Source organism: Neoarius graeffei, chromosome 6 (genome assembly GCF_027579695.1).
Source record: "Neoarius graeffei isolate fNeoGra1 chromosome 6, fNeoGra1.pri, whole genome shotgun sequence".
Classification (NCBI taxonomy): Eukaryota; Metazoa; Chordata; class Actinopteri; order Siluriformes; family Ariidae; genus Neoarius; species Neoarius graeffei.
Window position 1 is genome coordinate 87130893 of NC_083574.1, and position 17277 is coordinate 87148169.

At 42.0% G+C, this 17277-nt stretch overlaps 1 protein-coding gene across 1 annotated transcript in view; it reads right to left on the minus strand.

The window, feature by feature from the left end:
* Nucleotides 1-17277, minus strand: part of LOC132888140 (tyrosine-protein kinase CSK) — a 121370-nt gene that overhangs the window by 58769 nt on the left and 45324 nt on the right. The gene's annotated exons all lie outside the window — the stretch shown is intronic.

The following is a 17277-nucleotide window of genomic DNA, read 5'->3' on the forward strand; positions in this document are numbered from 1 at the left end:
ATACACTACAAATACAGGAAAAAAGGAAATACATTTTTTTTTTTCATGGTCCAAATCCTGCGCTCCAATTGGCTGGCGAGCAGGTCTGTATCCTACGATACGGACCTCTGGCGACTCGCTCGTTCACAAAAAGATTTTTTTGTCAACATTTATTTATAAGATCAAAAATCTTATATTTGCCAGCATTTCTCAGTATAATAGCATTAATTTTACAGCATGGATAGCGATAACGACAGTGTTCACAGCGAAAGCGAGTTTTACTACCCTGAGGAAGAAGAAATAAAAGAAAACATTTCAGGAGAAAGCTAAAAACCTCTAACTGTTGCTAACACCGAGCAAAAACATGGCTGAATCCTGAATGACTCCTATTTGTATAAATAGGGGACTACATAGGCGGCAAAATGTAGTTTTTTTCCTGCCATGGAAGTGCACTTGGATACCGAGGAGGAAGCAATTTGCATTACAGCCGTGAATAAGGATTCAAAATAGCATTCATTTTATATTATGGATAGCGATAACGACAGTGTTCACAGTGAAAGCGAGTTTTACTACCCTGAGGAAGAAGAAATAAAATAAAACATTTTAGGAGAAAGCTAAAAACCTCTAAAGCCTAGGTCACAACCGGACGTACGATTTTTTGGCCGTGCGATTTTTGGCGTTTCCCAAATCGCTGTTTTTTTGTTCGTGGAGAAAGACGCACGTTGGCCATAAGTTTGTCTTGCAACCTGAAAAAAACATAAGCGCCCGTAGAGTTTGTTTGACATGACAAAGAACCTCTGCGGCCAGTCTACGGCTCGAAAATCAGCACGTCACACGCGCGCCCTCCGTGCGTTTCTTGCACGTAGACCGGCCGTAGGAGCACGTACGGCCAGTTGTGACTGAGGCTTAACTTGCTAACAGTTTGATCTCATTTGTTAATGAGGCCCATTTTGGACCATGCTATCCTAATACATCATAATACGTTTGGTAAAAACTTTAAACCAGTACAATCTCTTCTTCAAAGTTTCACCAAATGGCTTTATTTATGCAATATAAAAAGGTCATAATACTGTAGAACTTTGGCCGAGCAAAAACATGGCTGAATCCTGAATGACTCAATTTTGTATAAATAGGGGACTACATAGGCGGCAAAATGTAGTTTTTTTCCTGCCATGGAAGTGCACTTGCATACCGAGGAGGAAGCAATTTGCATTACAGCCGTGAATGAGGATTCAAAATGGCGGCTCGCCTCGGCTTTCACTTTTGGGCGCTCTCGTTTTCTGTTAGAATTTGGTAAGGAAAAAAAAAAAAATTATATTTTTAGGACTATAAGGTGCACTTAAAATCCTTAAATTTTCTCAAAAATTGACAGTGCGCCTTATAATCCAGCGCGCCTTATGTATGATTACTTGTTGTGCTTACTGACCGATTTTATGTGGTACAATGCGCTCAAAAATTTGTCGAAATGTCTAAGTACGACTTTGGTAAGCAACGAAGCCGCTCTGCTCAATGGATATTCGGAGCATTACGGTACGCTGTGTCACTACCTGATCGGCCCTGTAACAGGACCCCTGAGCAGTCTACAAGACCGCCTGACTGTAATGTCTAAACTCGAAGTGCATTCATGTAAGGCAGCCCGGACCCAGAGTACACGCTAGCAACAATAAACCAATCAGAGAACAGTATTTAGTACGCTTACCCCTGCCACTTTTTATACGCAATACGTACTGTGCTTCGTTATATTACAGTACATTTCTGTGTACGTAAAAGGACCCCCAAAACGGCACCTGTTAAGAGGCATGCTTACGAAGCGGGTTGGAAGAGGAATGAATCAATAAGTGAGTGTATTTTTCTGTACTGGTATTTGTTGTTACAACGGAGTGGAATAAAGTTTGGTTTACCGGACTGTGTTGTTTTGCTTAATGCGCCTTGTGTGTGAACGTAGACACGTTAATTCACAGTGCACCATATCGCCCGAAAAATATGGTATATTATTTGCCAGCTTAAGGTCGGTCCGTATGGTGAAATCCTGCGACCTCGGCCCAGAGGGCCTCGCTCAGTACCTTCAAGACCTCGGTCACGGTATTTCACCGTACGGACCTCCTAGCTGGTAAATAACATGCATGTATTTTGATAAAGAAGACCTTAAGGGTCATAATGTCAATGACAATTTTCTATTATGGCCATGGAGTTCATACATTTCAGTATTCTTGTAACAGGAACAATTTGAACAATAAGGGGCTCCACCAGTCCATCCAGCTTCATTGATATCCTGGTATAAGAAAGATAAACTATTTAACCAGGCACTTATAGGAGATTAGAAATCATGGAAAAAAAAACTGAATTTAACTCCATGTCACTAGGGCTGGGGGATGATGTGACATCAATATTGTGATAGAAATTAACCGCAAGTTGATTTGTATCACAATATTGATGCCATTTGTGGCACACTAGTGGTTAGCATGTCCGCCTCTCGATCGGAAGTTCTACTCACGGTTGGGTCAACTCTCACGGTTACCAGAGTACTCGCCCCCCAGGCCAAAGGCTACAGAGATCGGCGCTGCCCTATGCGCCACATGGCATAGGAAGGACTTTGTGATATAAAAATGATATAATTTTTCTGAAATATCAGGATATTACACTTTATCCACATTCACTGGATATGAGCAATCGCGCGCTCTGATTGGCTACTCTACTACTAGGATCTCAGCTCATATACTGTGAGTAGAGGAAAAACAAAATGGCGGAGCGTGTTGCTGAACCAACCGAGGATGAAATAAAAACTCTACTCGAAAACAAAACCCCAACAAAACATGGAATAAAAATATGATTACAAGAACGCAGCTTTTGTTTTTTAAATGTTCCAAAAATTGTCGCATTTTCCGCAAAAATTGCTCCGGTCATTTCGCCGGATTGTTTACATCTTTAAGCATTAAAATTTTAGTTGTTTTTTTTTAAAAGACCGTTTAAAAAGCTCAAAGTTGTTTGAAAATTACAGAACTGTAAAGTCCAAGGAAGAATTAAATTATTTGAAGTAAAATTCTGAGAACGTGTCACCTACTGCTTACACTTTCTCAGCGTGATGATCTGCCTCCACAAATGATTTTTTCCCCCATTCATTGTTTTTATTTGTGTAATGTATTCCGAAAGCTTTTCTGCAGTTTTAGATTGTCAATCTTATTTTATTGAGTAGGGGTTAGGTCGCAACTGGGATGAGTGTTCTGTTCCTTTCCCCGTCACACCCGTTATGCGCAAGTGTTAAATTATTTTAGTTCGTTAGTATCGTGTTGTACGATTTTGTGACGAATTCATTAAGCTGTTCTATACCGCGACACGACAGCAAGATGGCACTTTATACAAAAAAAACAGCAGCATTAAAGTCAATTTGTGCCGCCATTGAAAGGTTAAGAAGTCCGCCTAAGCGGAAATATGGTTTTGTCGAACGATTTGCGTAAAATTTTTTATTTACTGGATTTGCAAAAAATAATGCTCAGCTTCTCGAAATCCAGTGAATGTGGATAGAATAAAAAAAAAATAAAAAAAAAAGTTATTCCACTCACTCCTATTGTATACATGGATCAGGGTTTTTTCTAGAAAAATTTTGTACGAGGGCGCTCACCATGGCGAGGGAGCGAAGCGACCGGGGGGATGGTGCCGGTTGTCCGTCCCCCCCCTCCTTTCTACTCCTTTAAAGCAGATTAATTCTCCTTGGCTTTTGCTTGGCCCAATGTTGGGCAACCCTCTCATCGTCCATCTCGCTGTCATCCATGCTGATGTGGATCAAATTGTCCAGTGAACCTTCTCCTAGCTTATTAAAATCAGTCGGCTTTGCCCGTCTGGTGGGGGACAACATCGGCAGCCAATGAGATCGCTTATAATGAATCGGAAACTTCCGGGATGTCTGACGTTTTCTTTCGATATTTTTCAGGGTTTTTTCGCTCACCATGGCAAGGGAGCGAAGCGACGGGGGGGTGGGGGGGGGGGGGTGGTTGCTGGTTGTTCCCCCCCCCCGTGCGAAGCCTTTGAAAAATTGAGGCTACAATGGGACATTCTGAGGCTGTCTGAGAGGGAAATTGTAACAAATTGTCTGTCAAAATTGAAAAAGAAGGAAGTAATCTTCTTCTGCCCCGGACAGTCTTTGGCTTTCTTCCGTTTCGTGCCACGGGATGACATCTTTAAATGCCCAAGTGTCAACAAAAACAACTCGCGAACTACTTGTCAAAAAGCTCCCGCGCCGGTGGGTGAAAGGTCATCAAGTCTCGAGAAATCTTGCTCTACAAGTCAGCTGACCTTGTACGGTCATGCGGTGTATGTAACCCATGTCAAATCTCGTGAGAGCAGCCGCGACAAGTGAACAACAGTCTGGAAAACGCCAATTCAGATTGTTTTTGCACCGTCTGGCGGTGTATCTACTATGATTGGAATATTTTTGGAGTAATTATAACGTATTTGATGATCAGACACATTGTCACGTGGTGTTGCTGGGATGTTTTCACGGAGAAAAGATCGGTTTGAGAAAGATTGCATGTTGTGTAGTAGCATACAAGTGCATGGCCTAAGTGTGACTTGGGGTTCAATCTGCATTTCGGTAAGGGGGCACACGCTGAGAGTAAGAGGGCGCAGCGCCCCTGTTCCCCGGTTTAGACGAAAGCCTGCATGGATTATAGCCAACTCGGCGCTACGCACCTCATTGGCCATCAGCTCATGTACGACTCGATTTCGTGGAATAACTTAAATATAACTTTATTATTACATTTTAGATCATTTTTAATAATTACGAACTGTAGCTGCTGATTTGACATTAACATTTAATTTTTAATTATAAAAAGGTCTTAATTCAGATTTTAGACAGTTACATTTTTTAAATTTATTTTTCTAAATAAATTTAAAACTTGTGTACATGCTACTCTAGGTTTTTAAGCACAATGCAATTTTTAATATAAAAACTAAAACTTTATTTAACGCAGACATTAAATAAAGCATCATCGGACATTTAGTCAACCCCCTTTATACATCATGATGTACTGTATACTCCATCATAGAAATATTTGAGAATAATGATATATTCCTCATCGAGATGATAATCTTCTACAAGCAGGCCAAGATGTCCAGCTGGCACACGTTCAACAACGGGTCATGCTGCAAGAAACAGAAGCAAATCATACTCAAACTATTTATACACAAAGCTTCAAAATATTCTTTCAAAGCTTTAAGTTTTTAAAACTAAATTGTTCCTTGACGACCGGATGGCGTTTATATAATAATTCAGCGACTGCATTACGTCCTTTATGAGCTATTACTTCTAAAAACTTTAGTGGGATCTCGCTTATATCAGAACACAAGCAGTTGAAGGAATAGAACACTTATTATGGATGTTGACTTCAACAAATAATTAAAGGAGAACTGAAAGCAAATCTTTTAAATCATCAAAATTCTCTCTCTCATTTTATTAAATATCGGAATGCATTTTTGATCGCCATTTTGTCGCTGCTATAGCAAGTTAGGAGTGTTTGAAATATGCTCTAATACATCAGTCCATATATCAAAGCGACGGCTGTAAACGAGATTCGTTGCGACCTGTGCGAGACGTCGTAGGACGGAAGTAAAACATACAGCGAGAATCAAAGCGACCGTCATCTGCCAACGTCATCAAAAGACGCGCACGCCCTCTTTCGAATGCTGATGTAATCAAGCCGGAAGTTTTGTTTGTCTTAATAGCAAATCAGGAAAGTTTGAAAAAAGTAGGCAGCGACCGTCATTTAAACTCGTTTTTGTGCAATATTTCCCGCATCTGAAATCACTCACTCGTTCCCTACTCCCTATATAGGGAATTACTCTATAGAAGACTATGGCCCAATCCCAATTCTAATTTCTACCCCTACCCCTCCCCCTTCCCCTTGGCCCTTCCCCTTGAAACTGAGCTACAAGGGATAGGGCTTGAAATTCAACCCCTACGTATTGGGATAGCCCTTCAACGATCGCATACGTCATCGCGTACCTCCGTCAGCGTTTACGTTAGCAAAACGTGACCAAATGCGTCACTGGCTGCGACCAGCCGCTACAGTCAGAGCCAGAACCAGAAATCTCTGCTGGCAGGGTGTGATTTGTTAACTAACACCACTGAATGGGATATCTTTGGCGCTTTGTGCACCACATCCGACAGAATGAGGTGTCAGAACACTCATGTAAACAATAAAAGCGAGAATAACAGAACAAAACATACGCAGTCAAGCAACCGAAAACAATACTCACTCCCAAAGCTTTTTAGCAGCAGCTTGGATTTCAGAAATCGCTGCTCATTCTCAGCTCGAAAGCGAATCAAGCGGCGTGTTTCCTCTGGATAACAACTTAAAACACGTAAATAATGGAGAAAATACATTTATGACAATCTTTCGCCGCGGGAACCGCCATCTTTCTGAAATCCACATGAAATCTCGCTGAAATCCGCATGGCATTGTGGGAAATCACTCAAACCCCTTCGTTCGGAGTCAGCTCCAGGAAAATCTCCGTTTGGAGGGGTACAGAAGCCCTACCCCTTCCCCTACCCCTCCGCGTTAACTGGGATTGGGATACCCCTACCCCTTCACGTGAACGCGTAAAGTGGAGGGGAAGGGCCAAGGGGTGAAATGGGATTCGGCCTATATATTGAGCTCATTGGTAAAATGAATAAAACGCTTTCGGACACTACTCCGTCGCGCTGGTATTTACGTCATTACTGTTGCACAATTAAAACGTGCCAGATCAGTCGGCTGGTGGGTTTTCAAAATAATAAAAAAAAACACACGCATGCGTTTTTGTGATAAATCCATATTATACTGAGCGCATTTCCGACATCAATCAACACAAAGTCCCTGCATCTTTCAGTTCTTTTAAATCAAGGCTGAATACTTTCTTCTTTACCGCTGCCGTTTATTAAATCAAATTTGAGGCTTTTAATTTGATTTCTTTCAGCGTAACTGCAATGCATGATGGGATATATTGCTTTGGTTAATGACCACCGTTGTACACTACTTTTCGTGATGCATTGTGGGATACTTTGAGTGCACTATATAGGGTGTAAATAATCCTCACTAAGGTTTCGGACAGCACTACAAAATGGCGTCCTCACTATATCGTGAGTGATTTCGGACACAGGGTTCGTTTGGAAAACAGTTTTCAAAATGGCGGCGCCGACACTTGACGTTTCGAAGTCTCGCACAAGTCTCGTGAAGATCGCGCGGATAAGCGACGCCTGCCGTGGACCAAACGAACTAAATTCAACATGGCTAAAAACCGAATAGGCCGATAAGTAGAATATTTAACTGCGATTAGTTGCCAATACGAGTCACGATATAAGGTTAGTAAAACTGAAAACGTCATTGAATAAGACGCTAAGAAATAAAGCAAGCTTAAAATAACTTCAGGTCTCCTTTAATCCTGAAATAAGTAAGTAAAGAGCAATGTTCTCTCCAGGGATTTCAAATAGCATCCTGGCAAACTGTCATTTTCAAATAGCGTCACAATAAATTACAGTCAGTCGGTAAACAGGAAGACCTGAAAACGGTGCACACGGTATAGAACCCCAAGCTGAAGTTTGGTACCAAGTGGCTATGATTTGTGGTTGCTGACAAAAACGGTGTTTCAGACGTACGTACGGACAGACAAACAAAGATAAACCAGTATTTACCCCCCCCATTAATAACTAATGCATCAAGGCAACAATGCCAAAATAGATTATTGATAACCGATTTATTATTAGTGAAAGGAAAAAAGATAAACTGATTCATCTTTTATATATTTTAAAAAAAAAAAAAAAAAAAAAAACACACAGGCCATCAAGATGATTGTTCCAGACCTCTAAAAAAAGTTTTAAACCAGTCCTTTATCATTTCACAAACAGATTCTGAACAGGTTGGCCTCACATCGAATCATATCGTAGAAGGTTGCGGTTAGACACCATTATTTTTACCCCATTAGGCAAGGGGACACTTTCACGTAGCCTGAGGTGAAGTGGGTTTTGCGTTGTTTTTTTTTTTTTGTCCCGACGCTCCTGGATACACTGAACTGATGCGCGCTCGATCTGGGAGAGAAGATGTAAAGCCCGCCCACACAGAACACTGACTGGTCTACTGAGCAAAACAGAGCAAGCAGGATTCTCTCTCTCTCTCTCTATTCCGGGATACTCTATCTAATTAGCGGCTCCCTGACGCCCGCAATCAACATGCAAGAGACTCTCCCGGAGCTTCCAGGAGCGTTGGGAATAATTAACCTGGTCCTGTCAGACAAGCAGATGTGGATTGGACTCATCAGGACCAAATAATTACTTGTCCTGTCCAGTCGGACTCGCATTAATGTCACGTCCTGGATTTCCTCGATAAAAATCCTCCCAACAACCTACCTTCATCTTTCAAAGTTGACACAATATCAAGAATCAAAACTTAACTCTAAACCTTAACGTTCATCAAGAACACGAACCATTTCGTTTAGTATTAAAAGCTAGACGGCCTTTCGATTTTATAAAAATCAGTGAAATTTAGCTCCCTCTGAAATTTGGTCAGTGCGATACATGTTTATTTCTGTAAATCTCTCACTGCGGCCGGGAAGTTATTTAAATTTTACGCAAATAACGTGCATGAAAATCGCTCGCGTCGCGCAATCAGGCAGACGGAGGAAGTCCGTGTGCATGCGCAGGTTTACATCATTCTGTCGCTAAACGAACAGCTGATCACACCGAGGTGCTCGCTGACCACCGATATTTATTAGTCTGGTCCTGCGTTTCCTTTCCTTCGTATATAACAATGTCTTTTCTTCTTGCTTTCTTTCAGTTAGCGTGCGTAGTCGGTCTTTCACGTTTCAATCGCACGCTCACGTCCTCCTTGTTTCAAATTTGTATCCCACAACAGGGAAAGCCCACCACATGATGCATGATGTAATATCTTGTATTGGGTCATGGTGAAGCAGGAAAAAAAAAAAAATTAATAAAATCGGAAGTCTGTGATTCGAACTCCGTAGCTTTCGGTCCACTGAACAAAAATAAATCGGGTGTCGAGGAAAATTATTTTTATGACCTACACTTGGAAAAAAAACCTGAAAGGCCATCTAGCTTCAATTAATTTCATATACATAATTTTTTTTATTAAAATGACTTTATATAAACAATTAGATCAAACTGCCTGCTGTCAGCTTGTAAAAAAATAAAAAACAAAAAACAAAAAGACTTGACACCATCCACATCTCGTACCGTAACGATATTTAATCCTCAATATCATGATAATTGAGGACATCACCCAGCACTAAACCTGGTTTATTTGTCCAGCACTACCATATTACAAGATTTATCAGAAAAACGACGTGTCGATATGTCGTCTGACCCATACGCCGTACTGCATGGTTTAGCGATCCCCGTCTGGCTTCCTGCTGCGAACAGGAAGTGAAAGCCAGAATGGCCGTGGAAGCTGACGCAGAGTTTCCACCACCCAAAACGTTGAGTGGGTTCAGTTTGAGAATGATTGGGGGGGCAGATATGGCACTTAACACACAACTCCACCTACATCTCACCCGTAACCAAGGAGACCACTCGGAAAAGGGGACCCGGGGGGGGGGGAGGAGACCCACACACAGGATAAAGGGTCACTTGATGCAATATGGTAAAATCTGGAAAGTTGAAGATGAAATATTAAATAAAGCAAAGCAGCAGCTGTGTGCGCATCTGACACTCGTGCAGAAACAGGAAGTGTTCTAATTGTGGACTGCTGCAAACAGACCAAAACCAAAAATAGAGCAGTGCCCTCGAAGAGTGCACGCGTGTGCGCATGGTTTACCGTAATTCAGAGTGATAAAAAGCAGCTAAAGCAGATTAGCCACTCACTCAACTGAGGGGGGAAAAAAAAAAAAAAAATTGCTGTAATTTTATATATTTATATACCCCCCCCCCACACACACACACACACCAACCACGCTGGCACGCATTTGAAAAACGTCCAACGTTGATGCCATCACAATAGCTGAAAACCCACAAACTTCAAACTTGTCATTTATTCCTTCTTAGGCCATTATATTCTCTTTCTTTTGGGCAGGAGATGAAAAGAAGCAGGAAAGACTTCGCGAGCGTTTGTTCACCTCCAGACAACACCAGTCCTACATGTAAGCATATCCGGAGACAATTTAAATTCTATCCAAATTGCTTGAAACTGCTCGCAGTGAATTCAGAACATCATACTTTTTACAGAGTTAAAATGTGTTTATCCGTTCTTGATGTATTACAAATCAGAGATTGAAGAAACGGCTTAAATTTTTAGAAAACGGCGGGAATATTCTGAATGAGGATCGCACGGTCCAAAACGGGCCTCATTAACCAATGAGATCAAATGTTTTTTCTTAATAACTTTTCAAGATGTTGACATGGAAATTGGCAGCGCATAGATGGTTGTATACCGAATACAAAATTTGAAAAGTTAGTCAAAACAAATTATGCAAATTAGTATAAGTTATGATAATTAGGTTTAAAAACATTAAATTGGTACACTCAAAAAAACAAGATAAAGATTTCTAATCCCCTCTCTGTACTCTGTAGGGTATTTTTTTTATTTATATATATATATATATAAAAAAAAAAAAATCCCCCCCCCACGGTCCGGTTTTCATCAAATCCTGCGCTCTGATTGGCTGGCGACCGGGTCCGTATTCTACGATACGGACCCCAGTTACAGACCTCTGGCGACTCGCTCGTTCACAATAACATAGTAGCAATTGTCAACATTTATCTTTTTTATAAGATTTATAAGATTATCAAAGATCTTATAAATTTTTGCCAGCATTTCTCAGGAGAACAGCATTAATTTTACAGCATGGATAGCGATAACGACAGTGTTCACAGCGAAAGCGAGTTTTACTACCCTGAGGAAGAAGAAATAAAAGAAAACATTTCAGGAGAAAGCCAAAAACCTCTAACTTGCTAACGCCGAGCAAAAACATGGCTGAATCCTGAATGACTCCTATTTGTATAAATGGGGGACTACATAGGCGGCAAAATGTAGTCTTTCCTGCCATGGAAGTGCACTTGTATACCAAGGAGGAAGCCATTTGCATTACAGCCGTAAATGAGGATTCAAAATGGCAGCTTGCCTCGGCTTTCCCTTTTTTTGAAATGCTTTTCCCTCGCGTTTCTGACTTCCGGTTAAAAAAAAAAAACCTCATTCCAACCATTAAGATCTCAATATTTTCATCCAAACAACTACAGTTATAGCCTGAAATAGTTATTTATTTACAGAAAATCAGTTTGACTTGAAAAAAAATAAGTAGGTAAATCTATGAACACTCACTTCAAAGTCTTGCGTGAATCACCACATCAAAACTAGCAGACAAAAAGTTTTGCTGAATCCTTCATCAGAAACAGTGAGAGCGAGAGAACATTACGATAAAAAAAAAAAAAGTTCTGATTGATCTTAACTAGTAATCCAGTCAAAAGAGAGAGAGAGCTTGAGTGTTTTCCCATGACTCGAAAAGAAAAGCCCCGGCAGTTTCCCGACGTCCCACGAGCAGTTTTTTTTTTTTACTCTGTTGTACCGACTTCAACCGGCCGATACTCCCAAAGTACTGAACAGATCTTAACCAGAAACATTTCTTTGAAAAGCAGAGATAAGATTTTTAATGATGGTATGCACGATAGAAAGTATTCAAGAGTTAATCAATGACAGATTTGGAAACTTCGACGAGCGTCTGGCATGGACAATTTTCACAGCACGGCCAGCGAGCGTCTGATGCGCCGACTACACGTCTTCACTCGCGGCCTTTTCAGAATCCTGAAGTGAAACGAATCCGGATCGCACGCAAAAACCTGCAGTCACGTCACATTTAAAACATCGTCGAGCGGAAACGAAAACATGCAGCTGAAAATGAGAGTCAGAACCATTCCTGTTTTTTTTTTTCGGCGCATAGACGAAGCTTCACCCCCAGAGAAAGGACTGAAGCTACGCAGAAACCCTCACTACGTGTAATTAGCTCGATTACGATAAATTTCATTAGCTGTGGCTTACTCATGAACATTTCGGTAGGTACTACTTTCATGACTTGTCCACTCGGAACATTGTGAAAATAAAACAAAACGGAGGAGGAGGAGAGGAGAAAAACAAACAAAAACACCCAACCCACATTCCTTCTTTCATCTGTGAAAGCGCGCGAGGTGCAGGCTGAGTGAGCTGTTAGCATCCTGTACAGAGTTTGCATTGTGCAGTTTACAGCCTGTGCTGCTGAACGCGGCTGAAGATATGGAAATGTGACCTTAATGACGATGCAAATCGACACTGGCACGGTGAAGACGGTTCTCGGAGAGCTGAGTCGAGCCGAGGGGAAACGAACACGAGCAAAGCATTTGTCCACATACTTCACCTGAGTGTACGGACTTTCCTGTCGCTAGGCCATTATTAAATAAATTTTTTTTTTAAATCGGCGGTTTTTCGACACTTTTTTTGGGTTCGTAAATCTAAAATCGAACTTGACATTTACGCATTCCCAGGGCTTTCCACTAAGGCTCATACTAGCCAGCCATGACAAATAAGTAGCCAGCCGGGGGGGAGTAAACACAAAAACTCCTGTGCATGCAGTTCCCAGGATTAAATGTATTTTCCACAGACCATTTATTTATTCACTTTACTCAAATACAAAGTAAAATGGCAGTAAATCTTCTTTCTTTTCTTGCATATTACATCATGAAGCGTTCCTGGCTTGTAAATCTCTTATTTTCGGTGCATGACACATTCACGCAGCTGAGCATGCTATGAATTAACAACGACAACGGTCTGCAGTGGCGGCTACACAATTACACACTCAGCCAACATTTCTCCATTTGTGTATGAAAATACACTCCAACCACTCAGTTTGGTTTCATTTACAACCAACGGTGTCTTTTGATGCCAGCACGTAATTGAACAAGAGAAGACTGGTTTACCGGAGACAAAATAAAGCGTTATCTCTGCTTCTGTTCCCTCCGACACACTACTGCCTCCGCCGAGTGCGCACGCACACACACCGCATGTCGGGGCCGCAGATGAGTTACTCTCCCCTGATCAACGAAGTCGGCGGGGAATTTGTGGTTATTATCGGTACAAACAGCACGAATCACAACTTAAATGAGTGCGGTTCAGTTTGACAGTATTGTCAGTCCGTTAGATAAACATTTAATTTTATTAAAATCGAAAAATAATATTTAGAGCCTGTGGGCTACAAAAATAATAGTCATTAAAGTAGCCGGCTGGACTTAATTGTGTAGTCGGCTGTATGGCCGGCAGCCGGCGCTTGTGGAAAGCCCTGTCAAATCAGCTCTGCACATGCGCCGTGTGGCACAAAAAAAAAAAAAAAAATGGCAGCCACCATGAAGGAAGGAGATCCGGGGTTTTCAAACATTTGCTTAAGTGTGAAATCGCAAAATGGTATTCTAGCGAACAACAAAATAGTAAAGATTCAGAAAAACAAATCATTCAGTGATCATTTTAATAGTGTAATTTCATCCGAACTCGGCCTAACGCTCGATTTAGAACTACAAAAAGTCCGTGTGTCGGACATTTTAAGTACCTTTGTAAAAGTTTTGCAAATGTTGCAGTCAGCATTTAAAATGCTAACAAAGTTTTTGTACAAGTTTCAGTTGATTAAACCGTCATATTTTATTAAACGTGTCTGCTTTTGTAATAAAAAAGTACTGAAAGAAAAAGCAAACAGCATTGTGATTTCTTATCCATACATATATTTTAAAAAAAAAAAAAAAAAAAAAAAAACCTCCCTCCCTACTGAAAATTTTTTTGCTCACCCGGTGGACAGGAAACGGATTTTTTTTTTTAAGGATGGCCCTATGATAAGCGCATCACGTCAGTACCTGCAGGGCTGAAGACGGCTCAGAGAAGCGGGATCGGGTGGTTTTTCTTTGACCTGCTGCTCTTTGTTGAGTCACACTGGGAGGAAGGCGCTATCGGCCCTCTTCCTCATACTCGAGCTTGGAGACGGCTACGATTGGTTAACGTCGCTGCGATTGACAGCGGGGAGAGACCGAGAACGCCAATTCTCTCCGGTTCTGCTCTCGAGACTCCCGTCAAGTAAACCTGAAAGCAGCAGAATTGTTTAACGGCAAGTTGTACAGCAAGCAAGCCTCACGCGTGCATTTTAATTTCGTCTAATCCGTCGTCTGCCTGACGTAACGGCGCGTTTGGTACAGAACTGAGTACAGAGCAGACGTCCACACTGACGAAGATCTACTGTTGAGAAGAAGAGACTCTTTCTTTTCATGTTTCTTTGCCAAAATGGTGCCTGACGAGGAAGAGGTGGTTTGCACAACTCCTGCTATTTATATCCTGCGAATATTCAGGCACAAAGAGGAAGTGTGCGCACGCATACACACCGACTACATCTACACAAGAGACAGCATTTATTTTTATGCTGGCAAAAAAAAAAACAAAAAAAAATTACAGATACAGCAAGAGAGAAAACTGGTGACAATGTAGTGAAATGTTATAGAGAGAAAGAATAGAACAGAAATGCTTGCTGTAGATGGAGTGAGGAAGGAATGCGAGGTGTGAAAGACAGGAGGGAGAGTGCACAGCACGCTGAAGGAGTTCCCTAAACACACACGTGTAAGTGTGAGGAAGGGATTAGAGGGAAACCCATGTTAGAGACACACTGTGTGAAGTTCAGCACCAGCTGCTTCCAGAACAGTTTCATAAAAGCACACAGCGATCCGAAACGTGAGAAAAAAAAGGGTCCTGTGGCAAACTGTAGAGCGCCACGATAAGAACCCCGCCCCAGAGCGCGACACTACTGCACTTCCCCTCGCAGCCTCAGCACCGGATCAGAGATCTGTGGACGTTGTGCTGATCCAGGAGGATGTTAAACCCGTCTCACAGCAGCACCAGAGCTCGAGTTAACCCAGAGCGCAAAACACCTCAGAGAGCATGACTGAGGTACTGAACTCAGAGAGAGAGAGAGAGAGAGAGAGAGAGAGAGAGAGAGAGAGAGACAGCCAGAGAGACACAGACAGCCAGAGAGAGAGACACACAGACAGCCAGAGAGAGACACACAGACAGCCAGAGAGAGAGAGAGAGAGACACACACAGACAGCCAGAGAGAGAGAGACACACACAAAGACAGCCAGAGAGAGACACACAGACAAAGACAGCCAGAGAGAGAGACACACAAAGACAGCCAGAGAGAGAGAGAGAGAGAGAGAGAGACACACAGACAAAGACAGCCAGAGAGAGAGAGAGAGAGAGAGAGAGAGAGACACAGACAAAGACAGCCAGAGAGAGAGAGAGAGAAAGAGACACAGACAAAGACAGCCAGAGAGAGAGAGAGAGAGACACACACACAGCGAGAGAGACACACACACACAGACAGCCAGAGAGAGAGAGAGACACACACACACCCAGAGAGAGACACACAGACAGTGAGAGAGAGAGAGAGAGACACACAGACAGCCAGAGAGAGAGAGAGAGAGAGGGAGAGAGACACACACACAGACAGCCAGAGAGAGAGAGAGAGAGAGACAGCCAGAGAGAGAGAGAGAGAGAGAGAGAGAGAGACACACAGACAGACAGAGAGACAGACAGAGAGAGACACACACACAGACAGCCAGAGAGAGAGAGAGAGCGCGAGAGAGAGAGAGACACACACAGACAGCCAGAGAGAGAGAGATGGGGGGGACAGAGACTAAAAGACACAGTGAGACTGCATGAATGAAAAACAGACAGGAGAGAGAGAGAGAGAGAGAGCTAGAAGGTGAGAGAATGAAGAGTCAGTATTGTTTTGTGCATCAGTGTGGATTTCTGCAAGCTCGGTGCAAAAGCAATCTGCAGATCTGCTCTTTTTATCAGCAACTGCGGTTCAGTACAGAAATCAAGATTCTAGCTAGAAAGGAAGGAAGGGAGGAAAAGAGCATGGGGAGAGAGAGAGAGAGAGAGAGAGAGAGAGAGAGAGAGAGAGAATGAGAATGATAGACATTTTTACAGTTCTCTCCCTCTCTTCCCCTCTGGCTGTCCGTGTCTCTCTCTCTCTCCACACACGCACGTGTAATAATCAGATCAGTGACACTCGACTGCTTTCTTCTTTATACGGTGTGATGGTTATTAATGAAATAAAAGCCTGTGAACAACAAAAGTACACGATACGATCAGCACTTGGGTTACACACACACACACTTCCTGAGACACACAATGATACACGAGATCAGCTTTAAGAGCAGCTCTAATTTCCTCCCATCGCTACACACTCGCTCGCCGGTTAAAACACCCAGAGGGAAAAACACTGCACTCCTCCTCATCACACCTCTGAGTCAGGCAGCACCGTGGGCTTCAGTACACCTTAGCAATAAGACACAGCTGTTAGACCGGACCACCCTGAGACAGACCCCCCCCCAAAAAAAAAAAACCCTCACATGGCTGAACTTTTCACCTGCTGCTCTAAATCTAATCATCATTACCGTTAAAATGATTTCCAAACTGTTTGATTAAATCAGTCACTGTAGTCCTATTTAAAAATTTTTTTTCAAAAACTATTCCCACCCATTTATTGCACAGTGGCCAAAAAGTTCAGTGGAATCCTGGAAATCCAGTTCCCTGATCTTACAGTATGTCCACCCACCGAATGATGGCGTCCACAAAAACACACACTGGGGCATTTTATTCCACCAAACATTCTCCATTCACCTCGACAGCGCCACTCACGACGTACGCTCCCGAGTGGCGCAACAAACAGCGAGCTCTATTCCTGATGTCACAACCGTCTATATCAGGAAATCCAAGCGATAGATGCGTCATGATGAATTGTGATACAATTTTATGACTGGAACTGATGAAATAATAAAAATGATCAGTCTGTGTAACCTTAGTTTTTCCGAGCTGTAATTGCACTGTTTCGACAGCAGCAGGGACTATAACGTACAACCGCTGGAATACATGTGACTTCACGGTAGGCAGAAGTAACGCAGCTCTAACGCTGCAAAAACACAAAAAACAGATCTAAAATGCAAAAGACCTGTTGTGTGGTTGCGTACAAATAGATTTAACAAGAAACCAGAGCTCTTTTTACACACTGCTGACAGAAAGAAAAGAAAATGGAGGAAGTACAAACATGTAATGACAGTTTATGATGAAAAGGCCCATTTGTTATCAACTTTTCGTTTTTAATAAAAGGAATATTTTAGTTACTAGGCTATTACATGTTACTCCAATCTTTACAAATATGGGTAAATAATTGATTATTAAAAAATTATTTAACAAAAGGAATATTGAAGTTGACGATGAACAAGAAAATACAATGTTTCATGACTGATTTTTTTTT